General features: G+C 46.1%; 1 protein-coding gene across 1 annotated transcript in view; it reads left to right on the top strand.

Annotated features, from left to right (window-relative positions):
• Positions 1–22,658, top strand: part of tou (toutatis) — a 435,009-nt gene that overhangs the window by 7,900 nt on the left and 404,451 nt on the right. Inside the window, exon 2 of the mRNA XM_069319208.1 lies at positions 2,507–2,573. The gene's annotated coding sequence lies outside the window, so the exon portion shown is untranslated. The remainder of the gene's footprint in view (positions 1–2,506; positions 2,574–22,658) is intronic.

Here is a 22,658-nt window from a genome sequence, read left to right as displayed (position 1 = left end):
ATTCATCCTCAACCAATTTTTCTATTTCTTTCTTTATTATGCACCCTATACCCATCCCGTGGTCGGTGGTGGAAAGGGGTTTACAGAGACACGTAATTGGTTCAGGAACTGAACCCCAGAGTTCGTTTAGCTAAACAAGTGACGATCTTGTGAAGCTAGTTACACAATTGATTATATATATAATATAAATATATAAATATATATAATATATATATATATATATATATATATATATATATATATATATATATATATATATATATATATATATATAATATAATATATATATATAATTATCCTGGATGACACGACAGATGTAACTAATTGTGCTCATTTGATAGGAATTCATAAGATACACAAAAGCTGATGATTTTAAGAACGAGTTTCATGTTTTATATCAGGCTCCTCAAGCTTCAACCACAGCTGCTCTTGAACTTGTTAATTCCTTCTATGAAGCAGAAGACCTACAGTGGTATAATTTATGTAGCCTCACAACTCCAGAACCTCCGTCCATGCTTGGCAACCAGTCAGGATTTAAAGCAAGACTTAAAAAGCAAGACTTTACACCAAAGGGAAAACATTTGTGCTACATGAGGCTTCTAAACTAATGAACCAAAATGATTGCTTCCCACAGTAAAGATGATAGGCTTCCTTGTCAATGGTTCTCAGTTCTGTGTTGACACCTGTGCTCAAACTTAGCTTGTGATCTTGAAGGACACTTGTAATAATAATTAATAACATTCTTGTATCATACAAGAGAGAGTTCTATGATCAGTTCCACTGTCATCTCGAGCAAATGTTGTCAAGAGTTTTTTTGAACAACAGGGCGAGCTGAATAAGTATCATAATTCATTGTGTCAGGGGACAGGTAGACAGTTTATACATTGTGTCAGGGGACAGGTAGACAGTTTATACATTGTCAAGGGGACAGGTAGACAGTTTATACATTGTGTCAGGGGACAGGTAGACAGTTTATACATTGTCAAGGGGACAGGTAGACAGTTTATACATTGTGTCAGGGGACAGGGAGACAGTTTATACATTGTGTCAAGGGGACAGGTAGACAGTTTATACATTGTGTCAGGGGGACAGGTAGACAGTTTATACATTGTCAAGGGGACAGGTAGACAGTTTATACATTGTGTCAGGGGGACAGGTAGACAGTTTATTCATTGTCAAGGGGACAGGTAGACAGTTTATACATTGTCAAGGGGACAGGTAGACAGTTTATACATTGTCAAGGGGACAGGGAGACAGTTTATACATTGTCAAGGGGACAGGTAGACAGTTTATACATTGTGTCAGGGGGACAGGTAGACAGTTTATACATTGTGTCAGGAGGACAGGGAGACAGTTTATACATTGTCAGGGGGACAGGTAGACAGTTTATACATTGTGTCAGGAGGACAGGTAGACAGTTTATACATTGTGTCAGGGGGACAGGGAGACAGTTTATACATTGTGTCAGGGGGACAGGTAGACAGTTTATACATTGTGTCAGGGGACAGGTAGACAGTTTATACATTGTGTCAGGGGGACAGGTAGACAGTTTATACATTGTGTCAGGGGACAGGTAGACAGTTTATACATTGTGTCAGGAGGACAGGGAGACAGTTTATACATTGTGTCAGGGGGACAGGTAGACAGTTTATACATTGTGTCAGGAGGACAGGTAGACAGTTTATACATTGTGTCAGGGGGACAGGGAGACAGTTTATACATTGTGTCAGGGGGACAGGTAGACAGTTTATACATTGTGTCAGGGGACAGGTAGACAGTTTATACATTGTGTCAGGGGGACAGGGAGACAGTTTATACATTGTGTCAGGGGGACAGGGAGACAGTTTATACATTGTGTCAGGGGGACAGGTAGACAGTTTATACATTGTGTCAGGGGGACAGGTAGACAGTTTATACATTGTGTCAGGGGACAGGTAGACAGTTTATACATTGTGTCAGGGGGACAGGTAGACAGTTTATACATTGTGTCAGGAGGACAGGTAGACAGTTTATACATTGTCAGGGGGACAGGTAGACAGTTTATACATTGTCAAGGGGACAGGTAGACAGTTTATACATTGTGTCAGGGAGACTGGGAGACAGTTTATACATTGTGTCAGGGAGACAGGGAGACAGTTTATACATTGTGTCAGGGGGACAGGGAGACAGTTTATACATTGTGTCAGGAGGACAGGTAGACAGTTTATACATTGTGTCAGGGGACAGGTAGACAGTTTATACATTACTCCAAACACCAAACAGAACGCCTTGAAAGAAACCAACGTCGTCTATGCCTTCACATGCCCACTTGGGGACCGTCAGCCCCAAAGTTCTCAGTATATAGGCAAGACAACAACGTCTTTTTCTCATTGTCTCAGTCACATTGATGTATTCTGTAGTCACACTGGTGTATTCTGTAGTCACATTGATGTATTCTGTAGTCTGATGTATTCTGTAGTCATTGTTATGTATGTTATTATGTACTTTTATTTATTTCCTTTCGCAGGAGCAGCCAATATCATGCCGAAGTTCACATGCGGGCCGCCCCCCCTTCTGCACCATGACGTGATCAGGTGAGAGGTAGTGTGGTAGGGAGTGTGGTGGCCCGGCCAAGTAAAGCGGGGATTCGATTGATTGGTTCATTGTTAGTGTTGTGGTGAGAGTTTTGTATGTTGTAGAACACGGCAGTGAACATGTAGAACACGGCAGTGAACATGTAGAACACGGCAGTGAACATGTGGAACACGGCAGTGAACATTTAGAACACGGCAGTGAACATTTAGAACACGGCAGTGAACATGTAGAACACGGCAGTGAACATGTAGAACACGGCAGTGAACATTTAGAACACGGCAGAGTTGTGTGTTGTAGAACATGTAGAACACGGCAGTGTTCTACATGTAATCACTGTATAGTATCTGTTTATAACAATATTAATAATACAATATTTGTATTATTACTATTATTAATATTGAGAAACTTACTACAATACAGTAGTTAAATGAAGGAGACTTCAAGTAACCAACATCCTTTCTCAAGGTGCTGTATACAATGCTGTATCTACTGTATGAATATTGTATACAACCCCACTTTGTGAAAGCCCGCAGCTAGGCTACATCCGAAATTTAGCTGTTTTAATACATTTACACATAAAATAGGGTCTTCCATTCTCTCTCATTATTAATGAAAGAGAATGGCACACAAGTATAGAGCGCCATCTATCTGTGGGTATAGATAGCATCAATATTAACGTATAGGGCGTTGACAATTATAAGAATAATAATAATAATTACTACTACCACTACTATTAATAGTACTACTGACATCTCTAGCATTGTTGACACTATTTCTGCCTAAACAATTCACAGTAGAGAAATAAAAACAATTCAAACGATGCATTTCATCAGTACGAAAGGTTCGCTCGGCCAGCACGGGCAAACCGTAATATAAACACACACAAACGGAATAACAATCGAACCAATAAATTTGAATTACAACTAAAATTACTTAAATTTTTGTGTCACTAATTTACGAGCAAAGAGCGCGCTCTGATTGGTTGCCGCCCCAAAAAAGTACCAAAGTCGAAAAATATTAGATCAGCTGTCGGCACATATACGTTTTTATTGGGACTTGGATATGTATATACACACATGTATATGGTTTTTTGTGGTGGGGGTGAGAGGTAGGTTAGGGGGGGAAGGGGGTTGGAACGCCGGGTAAGAGCATGAATCATGGTAATGGTATTCCAATTATCTTACGGTTGGCAGTGCACGATAATCATCATTCACTCGGGTGAATGATCTCATTGTGATGTCGGCTCACTGATAAATTATGCCGCCAACCCCTAGCAAAACACACGTTTATGTACAGATACACATATATACACACACACACATTATATATATGTGAAATTGACGCACGTTAACGAGGTAGTTCTGGGAGGAGGTAGTTCTAAGAGAAGGTAATTGTGAGGGTTCAGTCAATCACTCCTGCTTGCCGCGCCATATTCAAAATTCAAATTTCAAAATTCAAATTTCAAAATTCAAATGTTTATTCAGGTAAAGTACATGCATACGAGGTGTGATACAAACATTGATTTTTTAAATATTCTGTTCGCTGCCTGGAACAAAAAGTTCCAAGTAGCACGGGCTATGGTGAGCCCGTAGTGCCTACCCTGTTTCATAGTTACTGACTCTCGTCTATTTCAAGACCCTGAGTGCCAGTGACGTTCTTTTTTGGGGGCATTTTATTACCTAGATATTACAGACAAGAACCTTTTATGCTTTTTTAATATTTGTGTTTTTATATTTTTGTAGGCTTTTTTTATATTTTTGTAGGCTTTTTTTATATTTTTTAGGCTTTTTTTATATTTTTTAGGCTTTTTTATATTTTTGTATGTTTTTTTATATGCGTTTTTATATTTTTGTTTGCTTGTTTATATTGTGTTTTTGTATGTTTTATATATTTGTTTTATGCTTTTTGTATACTCCGGTATTTTTTTGTATTTTTTTAGGCTTTTGTGTTTTAGTATGCTTTTTTATTTCGTTTATTTTTTGTTTTTTTTATATTTTTATATTTAATATTATGTTTTTTCTTATGTTCTTGCTCCACTTTTTATTTTTGTGTTTTTTGTGCTTTTTATTTGTCGTTTTATTTTGTTTTTTTCTCAGAGTTTCCAAAGAGTCGTTGTTGTCAGTATTATGTTGTTGATGGGAAATTTGAGGGAAAAGTTTCAGTCCAAAGCTGGTGGCGGGAACTGAAAAAAAGTTTGCTGGATTTTTTTTTTTTAATGTGAGCTGTGTGTGTGTACTCACCTATTTGTGCTTGCAGGGGTTGAGCTCTGGCTCTTTGGTCCCGCCTCTCAACTGTCAATCAACTGGTGTACAGGTTCCTGAGCCTACTGGGCTCTATCATATCTACATTTGAAACTGTGTATGGAGTCGGCCTCCACCACATCACTGCCTAATGTATTCCATCCGTTAACTACTCTGACACTGAAAAAGTTCCTTCTAACGTCCCTGTGGCTCATGTGGGTACTCAGTTTCCACCTGTGTCCCCTTGTTCGCGTCCCACCAGTGTTGAATAGTTCATCCTTGTTTACCCGGTCGATTCCTCTGAGGATTTTGTAGGTTGTGATCATGTCCCCCCTTACTCTTCTGTCTTCCAGTGTCGTAAGGTGCATTTCCCGCAGCCTTTCTTCGTAACTCATGCCTCTTAGTTCTGGGACTAGTCTAGTGGCATACCTTTGGACTTTTTCCAGCTTCGTCTTGTGCTTGACAAGGTACGGGCTCCATGCTGGGGCCGCATACTCCAGGATTGGTCTTACATATGTGGTGTAAAAGATTCTGAATGATTCCTTACACAGGTTCCTGAACGCCGTTCTGATGTTAGCCAGCCTCGCATATGCCGCAGACGTTATTCTTTTTATGTGGGCTTCAGGAGACAGGTTTGGTGTGATATCAACTCCTAGATCTTTCTCTCTGTCCGTTTCATTAAGTACTTCATCTACTATTCTGTATCCTGTGTCTGGCCTCCTGTTTCCACTGCCTAGTTTCATTACTTTGTGTGTGTGTGTGTGTGTGTGTGTGTGTGTGTGTGTGTGTGTGTGTGTGTGTGTGTGTGTGTGCGTGCGTGCGTGCGTGTGTGTGTGTGTGTGTGCGTGCGTGCGTGTGTGTGTGCGTGTGTGCACGCACGCGCCTCACACTGCAGCAGTGAGGCACACACACAGGAGTGCGTTACAAGGGTTGGGTAAAGGTGCGAGTGTTGGGACGCAGGTGGCCGCCCAGGCATATAACTTCATTACTGAGTGAGACTGCTGCGTGTGTGTGTGTGTGTGTGTGTGTGTGTGTGTGTGTGTGTGTGTGTGTGTGTGTGTGTGTGTGTGTGTGTGTGTGTGTGTGTGTGTGTGTGTGTGTGTGTGTATGGAGTGGTTGTTGTGTGTGGTGGCATTGTTTATGTGGCTGCTCTATGTGGTGCCACTGGGTGTGTGGCTGCTCTATGTGGTGCCACTGGCTGTGTGGCTGCTCTATGTGGTGCCACTGGGTGTGTGGCTGCTCTATGTGGTGCCACTGGCTGTGTGGCTGCTCTATGTGGTGCCACTGGGTGTGTGGCTGCTCTATGTGGTGCCACTGGGTGTGTGGCTGCTCTATGTGGTGCCACTGGGTGTGTGGCTGCTCTATGTGGTGCCACTGGCTGTGTGGCTGCTCTATGTGGTGCCACTGGGTGTGTGGCTGCTCTATGTGGTGCCACTGGGTGTGTGGTTGCTCTATGTGGTGCCACTGGGTGTGTGGCTGCTCTATGTGGTGCCACTGGGTGTGTGGCTGCTCTATGTGGTGCCACTGGCTGTGTGGCTAATCTATGTGGTGCCTATCTTGTATACTGTGATCATATCTCCTCTGCTTCTTCTAACCATCTAGGGTTGTGAGATTTAGTTTCATTAGTGAGTCCTCATAGCTTAATCCTCTTAGCTCTGGCACCAGTTGTATTGGAAACCTCTATTTTCTCAGTTTCGGTTTCATGCTTCATTCGATGTGGATTCCCAGGACGGCGCTGCATTTCCCAGCATTGGTCTAACATGCGTGAAAAATTACCTTGAAGGAGATATGATTTTGGTTTGTAAACAATGCTCTTATGGCTTGCCAGCGTCCCATATGCTGCTGATGTTATCCAGTTTATGTGCGTCTGTTGTGATGGAATTATATCCATTCCTAATTAGTCTTTCTCTCTCGCTTTCTGATTCCTTTAGTTGTTGACCAGACCACACACTAGAAGTTGAAGGGACGACGACGTTTCGGTCCGTCCTGGACCATTCTCAAGTCGACAACCGACTTGAGAATGGTCCAGGACGGACCGAAACGTCGTCGTCCCTTCAACTTCTAGTGTGTGGTCTGGTCAACATACTTCAGCCACGTTATTGTGACTCATCGCCTGATTCCTCTAGTTGCCTCCTTCTTATGTGTAGATGCCCCCACGTCCTCCTTTCCTCTGCATATTTACACTCTTCTGGAGTTAGTCCGGGTCCTCCTGTAACTTCCTGCAGGTGTCTTTTATCTTTACAGTCCTCATCAGCTTTGCGTTATCTGCAAACATTGACATGTGCACGATTACTTGCCCCGGGACGGTTGATTACATAAATTAGGAATAGTGTGTGTGTGTGTGTGTGTGTGTGTGTGTGTGTGTGTGTGTGTGTGTGTGTGTGTGTGTGTGTGTGTGTGTGTGTGTGTGTGTGTATACTCAACTATTTGTGCCTGCAGGATCGAGCATTGACTCTTGGATCCCGCCTTTCCAGCCATCGGTTGTTTACAGCAATGACTCCTGTCTCATTTCCCTATCATACCTACTTTTAAAATTATGATTAGAATTTGCTTCCACAATCTGTTCCCCAAATGCATTCCATTTTTCAACTGCTCTCACGCTAAAGGAGTGTGTGTGTGTATGTGTATGTGCGTGTGCGTGTGTGTGTGTGTGTGTGTATGTGCGTGTGTGTGTGTGTGTTCTTAAGCATCAGTAGTTCAGAACAGTGATTCACTCCACTCGTTGCTCTCACGCTAAAGGAGTGTGTGTGTGTATGTGTATGTGTGTGTGCGTGTGTGTGTGTTCTTAAGCATCAGTAGTTCAGAACAGTGATTCACTCCACTCGTTGCTCTCACGCTAAAGGAGTGTGTGTGTGTATGTGTATGTGTGTGTGCGTGTGTGTGTGTTCTTAAGCATCAGTAGTTCAGAACAGTGATTCACTCCACTCGTTGCTCTCACGCTAAAGGAGTGTGTGTGTGTATGTGTATGTGTGTGTGCGTGTGTGTGTGTTCTTAAGCATCAGTAGTTCAGAACAGTGATTCACTCCACTCGTTGCTCTCACGCTAAAGGAGTGTGTGTGTGTATGTGCGTGTGCGTATGCGTGTGTGTGTGTTCTTAAGCATCAGTAGTTCAGAACAGTGATTCACTCCACTCGTTGCTCTCACGCTAAAGGAGTGTGTGTGTGTATGTGCGTGTGCGTGTGTGTGTGTTCTTAAGCATCAGTAGTTCAGAACAGTGATTCACTCCACTCGTTGCTCTCACGATCCTTACAAATAAAAGTTGTGTATCGAATTGGCTACGACAATTTCCTCATCTTGTCCGATCCACTAACTTAACGACTCTCAGACTGTAAACAAGTTCTCTCTGGCACCACTTGGGTGCTCATCCGCGTTTCTAGTGTCCAATTATGTTCGCTCGTTCGACTGTTCTTAATTTCCATGCCTACCTTACGTTTTCTATGTAACATCCGGGGCATTCTGCTTGCTCAGCGATCTTACGATCAGGCTTTATTTCGGTAAAACTATTAATGTTGCTTCAAAGTTCCAAATCAACCTGTCTCGTGTCTGTCTGTCTGTGTGTGTCTCTCTCTCTCTCTCTCTCTCTCTCTCTCTCTCTCTCTCTCTCTCTCTCTCTCTCTCTCTCTCTCTCTCTCTCTCTCTCTCTCTCTCTCTCTCTCTCTCTTTCTTTTGGCGGGTTTGGCGGTTGAGTGAATACAGCATTTGGGGATCGTAGTACTAAGGGCCTGGGTTCGATTCCCGGTTCGGTGGTGGTAGTAGTAGTGGTTTACCATTGATTCTAGCGTCAAGGGGAGAGAGAGAGAGAGAGAGAGAGAGAGAGAGAGAGAGAGAGAGAGAGAGAGACAGAGAGACAGAGACAGAGACAGAGACAGTATTACCATCATTGACGGCTGTCAAACTGTCCTCAGCTTACCGCGGCTGTCAAGGCCAACTCCCAGCTTGTTTAACCTGACCCACCTTTCCACAGCTTAAAGCTGGCAGCTGCTGCTGTTGGTCCTCCTGCTCTACTCGTCTTACTCTTACTCCAACTCCTTCCCCTCTAATCCTTGCCTGGAGGACCAAGTCCTTCCCCGAGTCCTTGTTAGAGTCCTTCTCCTAGTCCCCGAGTCCTTCTCCTAGTCCCCGAGTCCTTCCCCGAGTCCTTCTCCGAGTCCCCGAGTCCTTCTCAGAGTCTTTGAGTCCATTGTCGAGCCAAATCCTGTAAACTCGAGTATAAACCACTGTATTATTGACGTATTAGTGCCAATTAAACCTCGCTCGTTAACCATACGTCTCGTTAAACGTGTCCCCCATTAAACGGGCCTCTCGTTAAACGTATTTCTCGTTAAACGTATTTTTCGTTAAACGAATTTCTCGTTAAACGTATCTGTCGTTAAACGTATCTGTCGTTAAACGTATTTGTCGTTAAACGTATTTGTCGTTAAACGTATCTGTCGTTAAACGTATCTAGCGTTAAACGTATCTACCGTTAAACGTATCTACCGTTAAACGTACCTCTTGATAAACGTATCTCTCGTTAAACGAGACTTGCAAAAGGACTGTACTTCGTTCATTAACCCTTCACTTGAGCAGTAACTACGAGGGCGCCATTAGAGACACCATCTGATCAACGACAATATCTCCATCGTTAACCACCCCCATGTTAAGCACTCGTTAATTAAGTCAATTAATCTTAATTGCCCAATAAAGCAGATACCCAATTTATTTCCGGGATATTTAAATCTTGAGGTTATCTTGAGATGATTTCGGGGCTTTAGTGTCCCCGCGGCCCGGTCCTCGACCAGGCCTCCACCCCCAGGAAGCAGCCCGTGACAGCTGACTAACACCCAGGTACCTATTTTACTGCTAGGTAATAGGGGCATAGGGTGAAAGAAACTCTGCCCATTGTTTCTCGCCGGCGCCTGGGATCGAACCCAGGACCACAGGATCACAAGTCCAGCGTGCTGTCCGCTCGGCCGACCGGCTCTAAATCGCCTTTTATTACAGCGTAATTTTTTTAATGATTATTTGTTTTGTCCAACCACTTGGGGTGGACGGTAGAGCGACGGTCTCGCTTCATGCAGGTCGGCGTTCAATCCCCGATCATTCACAAGTGGTTGGGCACCATTCCTTCCCTCCGTCCCATCCCAAATCCATATCCTGACCCCCTTTCCCAGTGCTAAATAGTCGTAATGGATTGGTGCTTTCTCCTGATCGTCCCCATTTCCTCTTGCTTTGTCATACAAGATAGCATCTTTCTCTTGCGTGACATGATCACTACATACAAAATATCCAAAAAACGGAACAGCAGCATATGTTATTGTGTTCTGATATTTGTTCATGTACAACAAATGGTTGGGCTAGTTTCCTTTCGCCTGATGTCTCTGTTCACTTAGCAGTAAATAGGTAGCCGCGATGTGGAGCTGGTTAGCGTAGGGGCCTGACGGTTGAGTGGACAGCGCTCGGGGTTCGTAGTCCTAAGATTCCGGGTTCGATTCCCCCGGTGGAGGCGGAAACAAATGGACAGTTTCTTTCACCCTAATTCACCTGTTCACCTAGCAGTAAATAGGTACCTGGGAGTTAGACAGCTGCTATGGGCTGCTTCTATGTCTATGTCTATATCCATCTATGTCCATCTATGACCGTCTATGTCTCTATGTTGCTTGTGTTAATGTTTTGACGGACGGAGGGGAAACAGTCCAGTGGAACAGTCCAGGGGACCAGTCCAGGGGACCAGTCCCAGGGAAACAGTCCCAGGGAAACAGTCCCAGGGAAACAGTCCCAGGGAAACAGTCCCAGGGAAACAGTCCCAGGGAAACAGTCCCAGGGAAACAGTCCCAGGGAAACAGTCCCAGGGGAACAGTCCCAGGGGAACAGTCCCAGAGGAACAGTCCCAGGGGAACAGTCCCAGGGAAACAGTCCCAGGGGAACAGTCCCAGGGAAACAGTCCCAGGGGAACAGTCCCAGGGGAACAGTCCCAGGGGAACAGTCCCAGGGGAACAGTCCAGTGGAACATTGTATGTGTTACAATCTTGGTAAGGAAGGTTGTAAGCGAGACTTTTCACGGTGGTAATTTTCCCCATAATATACTCATTATATTTGCATGATATACTCATCATATACACATGATACCCTCGTGAGAGATACTCATTATATATCCATGATGTATCCCATCACGATAAACTCGTGATATACTGGTGATCTACTGATGCTATATATATATATATATATATATATATATATATATATATATATATATATATATATATATATATATATTATATACACACATGATATACTCAAGATATAATAGGGTTATACACAAAGTCATGATATACTCGTGCAATACTGATGATATACACAGACAGACAGACATGGGTCCAGGTAGAAGCCAAGTTAGAGACCACTTCATGGGCCAGAGCGAAAGCTGGTAGAAACAGGAGTCGAGATGAAGTCCTTCATGAAACGGACAGAGAGAAAGATCTAGGAGTTGATATCACACCAAACCTGTACACCAGTTGATTGACAGTTGAGAGGCGGGACCAAAGAGCCAGAGCTCAATCCCCGCAAGCACAGCTAAGTGAGTACAACTAGGTGAGTGAAGGATATGAGGAAGATGGTTGTGTGGATGATGCAGATGGTGAGTTCATTATATTACTTGTGACGTGTCTTAAGTCATTTTGCGTGTGCGTGTATATATATTCACCTAGTTGTACTCACCTAGTTGTGTTTGCGGGGGTTGAGCTTTGGCTCTTTGGTCCCGCCTCTCAACTGTCAGTCAACTGGTGTACAGATTCCTGAGTCTACTGGGCTCTATCATATCTACATTTAAAACTGTGTATGGAGTCAGCCTCCACCACATCACTTCCTAGTGCATTCCATTTATTAACTACTCTGACACTGAAAAAAATCTTTCTAATGTGGCTCATTTCGGAATTAGTTTCCACGTGTGTCCCCTTGTTCGTGTCCCACCCGTGCTGAAGAGTTTGTCTTTGTCCACCCTGTCAATTCCCCTGAGAATTTTGTAGGTGGTTATCATGTCTTCCCTTACTCTTCTGTTTTCCAGGGATGTGGGGTTCAGCTTCTTCAGCCTTTCTTTGTAGCTCATGCCTCTCGGTTCCGGAACGAGTCTGGTGGCATACCGCTGAATCTTCTCTAACTTTATTTTGTGTTTAACTTTCCTGGGTTGAGTTTTAGTAGCCATTTTCTAGACCATTCCACCAGTTTGTCCAGGTCATCCTGTAGTCTCTGTCTATCTTCATCTGTCTTGATTCTTCTCATAATTTTTGCATCATCAGCAAACATTGAGAGGAATGAGTCTATACCCTCTTGAAGATCGTTTACATATTTTAGAAACAGAATGAGGCCAAATATAGAGCCCTATGGGACTCGGTTACCCTCATAGTTACTCGCTGTTTCCTGTCGCTTAGATACTCCCTTATCCACTCTAGCACCTTACCTTTCACTCCTGCCTGTTGCTCCAACTTTTGTAACAACCTTTTATGGGGTACTGTGTCATTGGCTTCCTGACTGTTCAAGAAAATGCAGTCTGCCCACCCTTCTCTTTCATGCCTAATTTTTGTTGCTTGGTCATAGAACTCTATTAACCCTGTGAGACACGATTTACCATCTCTGAACCCATGTTGGTGGTGTGTTACAAAGCTATTTCCCTCCAGATGCTCTACGAGCCTTTTCCTCACGATCTTCTCCATCACCTTGCATGGTATACAAGTTAAGGAAACTGGCCTGTAGTTCAGTGCCTCTTGCCTCTCACCCTTCTTGTATATTGGGACATATATATCACACATATACAAAGAGGTTGTTTATACATTTACATTTGACATATGTCAAATTTAAATGAAGAATCCACTGGATGGTTTAAATTGAACTTAAATGAACTTAAGGAACTCTTCAAGGGTTTTGTGGTAGCTTATTTATGGTCGATAATGTAGTCAGTTTGTTGAAGCACAAACTGATTAGCACAGTTGGTGGGGAATGGTAGGGTCGTGGGGGTGAGTGTGGGGGTGGTGGTGGTGGTGAAGAGTGTGTGGGAGGGTGGGGGGAGGAGTGTTGAGGTGGTGTTGTGGGGGGAGGATAGGTGGGGGTTGGGGGGGGTTGGGGACAGCTCCAGTAGACCAGTTATTGACAGTGGCAACAGCAGCAGCGGCCTCCTCACAGGACGACCCACCCCTCTCCCCCCTCATTCCCCCCCCCCCCCTTCTCCCCGGCACCCCCCCCCCCACAAGCGCACCACCACCTCTCCTTCGCCTCAACCAACGGTATACTCTGCTCCAGTGTGCTACACTCCTGCACCTGTTCCTGCACCTGTTCCTACACCTGTTCCTGTTCCTGCACCTGTTCCTGCACCTGTTCCTGCACCTGTTCCTGCACCTGTTCCTGCACCTGTTCCTGCACCTGTTCCTACACCTGTTCCTACACCTGTTCCTGTTCCTGCACCTGTTCCTGCACCTGTTCCTGCACCTGTTCCTGCACCTGTTCCTGCACCTGTTCCTGTTCCTGCACCTGTTCCTGCACCTGTTCCTGCACCTGTTCCTGCACCTGTTCCTGCACCTGTTCCTGCACCTGTTCCTACACCTGTTCCTGCACCTGTTCCTGCACCTGTTCCTACACCTGTTCCTACACCTGTTCCTGCACCTGTTCCTGCACCTGTTCCTACACCTGTTCCTGCACCTGTTCCTGCACCTGTTCCTACACCTGTTCCTACACCTGTTCCTGCACCTGTTCCTGCACCTGTTCCTACACCTGTTCCTGCACCTGTTCCTGCACCTGTTCCTACACCTGTTCCTGCACCTGTTCCTGCACCTGTTCCTGCACCTGTTCCTGCACCTGTTTCTGCACCTGTTTCTACACCTGTTCCTACACCTGTTCCTACACCTGTTCTGTTCGACTCGTTTATTATTCTCCTACACCTGTTTGACTATCTCGCACCTTTCTCCTACTCTCTCTCTCGCTCTCTCGCTCTCTCTCTCTCTCTCTCTCTCTCTCTCTCTCTCTCTCTCTCTCTCTCTCTCTCTCTCTCTCTCTCTCTCTCTCTCTCTCTAGTCTGTAAGCATCAACATGGATTCAGCAGAGGAACACTCTGCCTGCCTGGCTACTGACAGTCCTGCAGGATATCGACAAGAGAGGTTTGGGTAGATTGCATTTTCCTTGATTGCCTGAAAGCTGTTGACACAGTGCCTCGCCAGGGGAGAGTGCCAAGTGAGATAAAGGAGTGCCAGTCAGGAAGAAAACAAAGAGTCACAGTGAGATACATGAGAATATAGAGAAGTAATGGGTGAAGGAGATATACACTGGGCTCTTGACATATCAAATGTAGATATGATAGAGCCCAGTAGGCTCTGGAACCTGTATATCAGTTGAGTGACAGTTGAGAGGCGGGACCAAAGAGCCAGAGCTCAACCCCCGCAAGCACAAATAGGTACACACACACACACACACACACACACACACACACACACACACACACACACACACACACACACACACACACACCACACACACACACACACACACACACACACACACACACACACACGCACGCACACACACACACACACCACATTCAAGATTCTGAAGGGGATTGATAGGGTAGATAAAGACAGTCTATTTAACACAAGGGGAACACGCATAAGGGGACACAGGTGGAAACTGAGTGCCCAAATGAGCCACAGAGATATTAGAAAGAACTTTTTTAGTGTCAGAGTGGTTGACAAATGGAATGCATTAGGAAGTGATGTGGTGGAGGCTGACTCCATACACAGTTTCAAGTGTAGATATGATAGAGCCCGATAGGCTCATGAATCTGTACACCTGTTGATTGACGGTTGAGAGGCGGGACCAAAGAGCCAGAGCTCAACCCCCGCAAACACAACTAGGTGAGTACACACACACACACACACACACGCACACGCACACGCACACACACACGCCCTTTCCATCAAGGTTGTGTGTGTACCAGTTGCATTAACTTACACAGACAGGAGAGGGGTGGGGGGGGAGGGGGTAGGAGACACGAAATGAACCAGAAATAATTGAGGGTGACACCCCCCCCCACCCCCCACACTAGATGGAATTAGTGTGCCTCCAACCCCTCCCCCCCCCTTCCTCCCCCCCCCCTCACACTCCTACCCGAAGGGCGGGGAAGAAACTGGGAGGTTCTTATCAGTTAAAGTAACCTTATCAACCGTATCAGGTCTTTTTTTCATTTTGCCTTATCTGTTGAGAGTTTTACAGAGCCTGACTCTCATGGGGTCGCTGGTGCCTCCTGTCCCATCTGCCAGAGATGCTGCTGGATGCTGGTGAGAGAGAGAGAGAGAGAGAGAGAGAGAGAGAGAGAGAGAGAGAGAGAGAGAGAGAGAGAGAGAGAGAGAGAAAGGCTACTGCATCTAGATGTATATATATATATATATAATACAACGCCACCAGCAGCAGCAGCAGAAGCAGAAGAAGCAGCAGCAGAAGCAGAAGAAGCAGCAGCAGAAGCAGAAGAAGCAGCAGCAGAAGCAGAAGAAGCAGCAGCAGCAGCAGCAGCAGCAGAAGCAGCAGCAGCAGCAGCAGCAGCAGAAGCAGCAGCAGCAGCAGCAGCAGCAGAAGCAGAAGAAGCAGCAGCAGAAGCAGAAGAAGCAGCAGCAGAAGCAGAAGAAGCAGCAGCAGCAGCAGCAGCAGCAGCAGCAGCAGCAGAAGCAGCAGCAGCAGCAGCAGCAGCAGAAGCAGCAGCAGCAGCAGCAGCAGCAGAAGCAGAAGAAGCAGCAGCAGCAGCAGAAGCAGAAGAAGCAGCAGCAGCAGCAGCAGCAGCAGCAGCAGAAGCAGCAGCAGCAGCAGCAGCAGCAGAAGCAGCAGCAGCAGCAGAAGCAGCAGCAGCAGCAGCAGCAGAAGCAGCAGCAGCAGCAGCAGCAGCAGCAGCAGAAGCAGAAGAAGCAGCAGCAGCAGCAGAAGCAGAAGAAGCAGCAGAAGCAGCAGCAGAAGCAGCAGCAGCAGCAGCAGCAGAAGCAGCAGCAACAGTAGAAGCAGCAGCAGCAGCAGCAGAAGCAGCAGCAGCAGCAGAAGCAGCAGCAGCAGCAGCAGCAGCAGAAGCAGCAGCAGCAGCAGCAGCAGCAGCAGAAGCAGAAGAAGCAGCAGCAGCAGCAGAAGCAGCAGCAGCAGCAGAAGCAGCAGCAGCAGCAGAAGCAGCAGCAGCAGCAGCAGCAGCAGCAGCAGCACAGGTTACTCTTGCATAGAATTCTACGACCGAGAGACAAGAGAGCCTAAACAAGACAATGGACAGGCATAATTGTGGATTGAAAAAAGTCTTTTGACACAGTACCCCACCTCTAGGAACATAGTGCATAAATCGAACAACGAGGCAGAAGACACGGGGAAGGTAATCCTGTAGATAAGAGAGTACCTAGGCGACAGAAGACAGAGAGTTACTGTGAGGGAAGAGCCACATATGAGTAACGAGTGGCCACTACAGGAGTCCCACAGGGAATTCAGTTCTCGGACCAATCCTGTCTATTGTGATCTTCCAGATTGAGGCTTCCAGACTCGTTCATCTCAGTGTGTTTTCTGATGATGTCAAAACTATTAGGAAGATTAAGACAGTAAGATAGTGTTTAAGATGACTTGGACAATCTTAACACAAGTGCAGAATAAGGAGAACTAGTTGTAGCGAATAGGTGTCCCTTCAACCGGTTCCTGGATGTGCCTGTTGTATCTGGATCCCTACAACCGGTTCCTGGATGTGCCTGTTGTATCTGGATCCCTACAACCGGTTCCTGGATGTGCCTGTTGTATCTGGATCCCTACAACCGGTTCTTGGATGTACCTGTTGTATCTAGATCCCTACAACCGGTTCTTGGATGTACCTGTTGTATCTGGATCCCTACAACCGGTTCTTGGATGTACCTGTTGTATCTGGATCCCTACAACCGGTTCCTGGATGTACCTGTTGTATCTGGATCACTACAACCCGTTCCTGGATGTACCTGTTGTATCTGGATCCCTTCAACCCGTTCCTGGATGTACCTGTTGTATCTGGATCCCTACAGCCGGTTCTTGGATGTACCTGTTGTATCTGGATCCCTACAACCGGTTCCTGGATGTACCTGTTGTATCTGGATCACTACAACCCGTTCCTGGATGTACCTGTTGTATCTGGATCCCTTCAACCCGTTCCTGGATGTACCTGTTGTATTTGGATCCCTATAACTGGTTCCTGGATGTACCTGTTGTATTTGGATCCCTATAACCGGTTCCTGGATGTACCTGTTGTATCTGGATCACTACAACCGGTTCCTGGATGTACCTGTTGTATCTGGATCACTACAACCGGTTCCTGGATGTACCTGTTGTATCTGGATCACTACAACCGGTTCCTGGATGTACCTGTTGTATCTGGATCACTACAACCGGTTCCTGGATGTACCTGTTGTATCTGGATCACTACAACCGGTTCCTGGATGTACCTGTTGTATCTGGATCACTACAACCGGTTCCTGGATGTACCTGTTGTATCTGGATCACTACAACCTGTTCCTGGATGTACCTGTTGTATCTGGATCACTACAACCGGTTCCTGGATGTACCTGTTGTATCTGGATCACTACAACCGGTTTCTGGATGTACCTGGATGTACTACAACCGGTTCCTGGATGTACCTGTTGTATCTGGATCACTACAACCGGTTCCTGGATGTACCTGTTGTACCTGGATGTACTACAACCCGTTCCTGGATGCGCCTGGATGAACCTGGATCCCAACAACTCTTGAATCCGGATGCAAGGCGGCTATAATAGGAGATGATGTCCTTGAAGCATAAGTCGGAGAGAATGATCTGGAAGGGGGGGGGGGAGGGCGGTTGAGGTGATATCATAGTAATCCTGTCCTTTAAACCCCAACCAAAAAAGGATATCATAAACGGCCTGTGGAACGCTCCAAGTCTCTGCAAGTCAGAGGAGTTAAGAGACATGATTACCACATTAAAAATATGGAAACTGGATACAAATACGCCACACGCAACGGAAAGAATTCCATCAGAGTTGTGGACCGATGGAATAAAGTTAAGAAATGGAGTAGTGGAGTATAAGTATTAGGGGGCCATATAATAGATTCGAACCTGTCTCTCTCTCTCGACTTTCCCCCCCAGTCACACACACTATACCGACTGTACCATGATGTGAGGCTGTACTGTGGGATTGAACCTGTGTCCCTGGGATGCTGGTTTCGATCCCTGGCCTCGATTTGTTGCTCTCAGATCCATCTCCTGTTGCTTTCATTGTGCATAACACGTCATGGTGTCCCCCAGCTGACTAGGGACCAGTAGTTAGTACGAAGAATTAAGAGATAGAGATAATTAAGAGAATCGACTTGAGAATGGTCCAGGACGGACCGAAACGTCGTCGTCCCTTCAACTTCTAGTGTGTGGTCTGGTCGACAAGAGATAACCAATTTGAATTAGGACGATAGTCTCTAGGAGGAGCGTGGGAGAGACGGGACGTGGGAGAGACGGGACGTGGGAGAGACGGGACGTGGGAGAGACGGGATGTGGGAGAGAGAGAGAGGGCAATAAACAGGGAACTGGGAGTAAAGACAGCATGGCGGGCGAGCAGTGTGTGTGTGTGTGTGGTGTCGGAGGGTGTCTTGCCTTGGCTTGGTGTGGATCAATGCCTAGGAGGATGTGTGTGTGTGTGTGTGTACATCGTGGGAGATGCTCCGCACTCTCCCCCACTCTCCCCCCCACTCTCCTCCACTCTCCTTCACTCTTCCAGGCACAAGACAACGCCACAATTCCTTGCTTAATGCACGCACACACACACACACACACACACACACACACACACACACACACACACACACACACACACACACACACACACACACACACACACACACACACACACAGGAAATAAATGAAAATGACGAGCATGGCTGCTCTTCCGCTCACTTTCAGTTTATAAACAAAGCATTTCTCTGATTCTTGTTCGTTGTCGGTGGCAGCTGTAGCCAGAGCCAGTATATAGGGTCCGAGGCCTGAGACCTTGTATGTAATTACCTGTATATAAACTTCAATATTAATGCTACTCTTAAACCTAACCCCAAACCCAAGCCAACAACCCAGTTTGATATAACCCAACCCAACAAAAATAAGAGATTGTAGATATCTATTGTGGCCACTAGCACGAAGGTTGCTTGGACATTGCTTGAATGTTATTTGAAGGTTGTCTGAACATTGCTTGAATGGTGCTAGAAGGTTGTTTGAACAGTGTTAAATGTCACTTAAAGGTTGCTTGGACATTGCTTGAATGTTACTTGAAGGTTAGTTGAACATTGCTTGAATGTCACTTGAACATTGCTTGAAGGTTACGTGAATGTTACTTGAAGGTGGCTTGAACATTGCTTGAATGTTACTTGAAGGTGGCTTGAACGTTGCTTGAATGTTACTTGAAGGTGATTTGAACGTTGCATGAAAGTTGCTGGAACGTTGCTGAAACGCCGACCATCTTGTGTCCCCCACACCTTTAGGTACTTGGTACAGGGTCGAGCCCTATATAGCTCCTCGTCCCTGTCATACCAGCGGCTTGGTTGTGTGTTGTACAGTCACAACCCTGGAAACACAAACCGTAACTGTCTCTATTTTCTGCTTGTTACAACTTGTAATAAAGTTCTTACATCTTGGCTTGACGTGTTTATGACGCATTAGAACGTTGTTACAACTTGCTATATAGGTTGTTATAGCGGGTTAGGTGTTAAAACTTGTTCGAACGTTGTACTAACGTCGTAGTTACGGTGTGTGTTTGGCGGGAACTGACCCTTCTGTGTGTGGTTGTACTCTCAGCCCTCTGACGCCCCAGTCAGATCACAATAATTGCAGTAAAAGGTGTTGAATTGATTAATGAAGATTAAGCCACCCAATAGGTGGCACGGGCATGAATAGCCCGTAAGAAAGGTGTTGAAGACGCTAGAGCTGTGTGAGTGCTGAAGGCAACGAAGAGGCCTCGTCGGGGGACCGGGCCGCGGGGACGTTGAGCCCCGAAATCATCGCTAGGTAACTAGTAGCAGCTAGTGGTTCAACGAACACACTAACAATAAACAAAAGTTTATTCAAGAAAACTTGTTCAGTAATCCACTGGGGTGGTTGATTTACTGTAGAGTGGTAACAGCAAATCTAGTGTCACATTAGAGAGGGCTGTGGGACGTCTACGTTATCTTCAACAACAGTGAACACTGTATGTATGGCTCTGTAAATACTGGACACTCTATAAACTCTGTAAATACTGGATACTGTAAACTCTGTAAATACTGGACACTCTGTAACCTCTGTAAATACTGGACACTGTAAACTCTGTAAATACTCGAACCTGGCGTCGAACCTGGCGTTGAACCTGGCGTCGAACCTGGTGTCGAACCTGGCGTCGAGGCGTTATGATTCACAGTCTGCTCTTCAAGCACTTGAAAACTTGTGCAAGATCGATAGCGAGAACCTCGCAGCAACCATCACACATAACAATTATCATCCCTACACAGAGTAAAGGGTTTATAGAACGCTCAGTGGTATCTCGCGTAAATAAATCCCATCGTAATGACATAGACATTGCAGCCAGATTAGCGCATAACAAAGATGAAGTTGAATTAGGGGATTAGGAATCCCCCAATCTCTGTTGTCAAGACTATATTGTTCCAATCACTCAGCTCTAATAGGAAAGAAATTACTGACTCCCAGATGCCTGAAAATTCCTGTATAAAAAGCATTGATTTGTTTAGATCCGAAATCTATGTTTATGGGCAGCACAAGATGTCCTTGCGATGCGGTGATTTCGGGGCTCAACGTCCCCGCGGCCCGGTCCTCGCCCAGGCCTCTTGGTTGCTGGGCTGATCAACCAGGCTGTTGGACACGGTTGCTTGCAGCCTGACGTATGAGTCACAGCCTGGTTGATCAGGTATCCTTTGGAGGTGCTAATCCAGTTCTCTCTTGAACACTGTGAGGGGTCGGCCAGTTATGTCCCTTATGTGTAGTGGAAGTGTGTTGAACAGTCTCGGGCCTCTGATGTTGATAGTTCTCTCTTGAACACTGTGAGGGGTCGGCCAGTTATGCCCCTTATGTGTAGTGGAAGCGTGTTGAACAGTCTCGGGCCTCTGATGCTGATAGTTCTCTCTTGAACACTGTGAGGGGTCGGCCAGTTATGCCCCTTATGTGTAGTGGAAGCGTGTTGAACAGTCTCGGGCCTCTGATGCTGATAGTTCTCTCTTGAACACTGTGAGGGGTCGGCCAGTTATGCCCCTTATGTGTAGTGGAAGCGTGTTGAGCAGGCTCGGGCGTCTGATGTTGATAGAGTTCTCTCTCAGAGTACCTATTGCACCTCTGCTCTTCAACGGGGGTATTCTGCATATCCTGCCATGCCTCCTGGCCTCGTGTGGTGTTATTTCTGTGTGCAGTCCACCAGACTGGGACACAGTGATTGCCAGGATCAGGTTGGGTTACCGTTACATGTGGCAGGTGGTTACAGGTGACGGCTCTCCCAATCCTGAGCACTCAAAGTGCAAACTCTGTGAGCAGGAACTGGGACATGATCGCCCACACTACATCACCGAATAAACAGTTATCAGACCCGCCGGCATGAGGTACCTGCAGCTTTGCAATTACTTTATTACCTCTCGTGTTCTTGATGATATCTGTATAATGCACCCAGAGTTTGCCAGTGTAGGCTACTGATCACATGGCCCTGTGTGACTGACCATCCTGTGTGATGGGGATTTTTAGCATCCAGTAACTAGTTCCCGACACACACAGTACTTCCCTTTATATAGTCTACAGGAACTTCGCAAATGCACGTTCCTAGATGTGTTAATACAAAAATTACTTCTTCACTGTCTGTATGTCTCTCTCTCTCTCTCTCTCTCTCTCTCTCTCTCTCTCTCTCTCTCTCTCTCTCTCTCTCTCTCTCTCTCTCTCTCTCTCTCTCTCTCTCTCTCTCTGTCTCTCTGTCTCTCTGTCTCTCTCTCTGTCTCTCTCTCTGTCTCTCTCTCTCGCTCTCTCTCTCTGTCTCTCTCTGTCTCTCTCTCTCGCTCTCTCTCTGTCTCTCTCTCTCGCTCTCTCTCTCTCTCTCTCTCGCTCTCTCTCCCTGTCTCTGTCTCTCTCTCTCTCTCTCTCTCTCTCTCTCTCTGTCTCTGTCTCTCTCTCTCTCTCTCTCTCTCTCTCTCTCTCTCTCTCTCTCTCTCTCTCTCTCTCTCTCTCTCTCTCTCCCTGGTGACCTTGGAGAGAATTCCCTGTACAATATACAAATACCCAGCACAGCGGTCCCTGGCGGCAGCGTGTCCTGTCTGCCCTCTTGTTTCACACTCGTCTACTTACCTGTCAGTCAGGTAAGTACTGACTGACGGGTAAGTACTGTCAATATCAACGGGAAAGTCACTCTTGATGCCTCGAGTATCTGTCTTCTTATACCTGTTGAGTTCCAATTTACATTCCTTCGGCTCATTTGTGTTTCCAGCTTCCACCTGTGTCCTCTTGCCCTACTTTCTCTCAGTGTAAAGAGGCCGTCCTTGTCCATCTTGGCTCTTCTCATCAGTATCCTGTATACTGTGATCATGTCTCCCCTCCCCCCTCCCCGTTATCTCCAGGCTCGTGAGGTCTAGTTGCTTTAATCTTTCCTCATAGCTCAGCCCTCTTACCTCTGGCACCAGTCTTGTGGCAAACCTTTGTACTCTCAGCAACCAGGTCTGGTCAGAGACCGGGCCGCGGAGCCGTTGATCCCCGGAAGCTACATAAGGTAGGTACTTCTCAATTTTGGTTTTATGCTTCACAAGCTGTGGATGTGTGTGCTTAACTAGTTGTGCTTGCGGGGGTTGAGCTCTGGCTCTTTGGTCCCGCCT

This window comes from Procambarus clarkii, chromosome 92, assembly GCF_040958095.1.
Source record: "Procambarus clarkii isolate CNS0578487 chromosome 92, FALCON_Pclarkii_2.0, whole genome shotgun sequence".
NCBI classification, from domain to species: domain Eukaryota; kingdom Metazoa; phylum Arthropoda; class Malacostraca; order Decapoda; family Cambaridae; genus Procambarus; species Procambarus clarkii.
The sequence above is the reverse complement of the archived record's forward strand: the minus strand, read 5'-3'. Positions and strand labels throughout refer to the sequence as shown.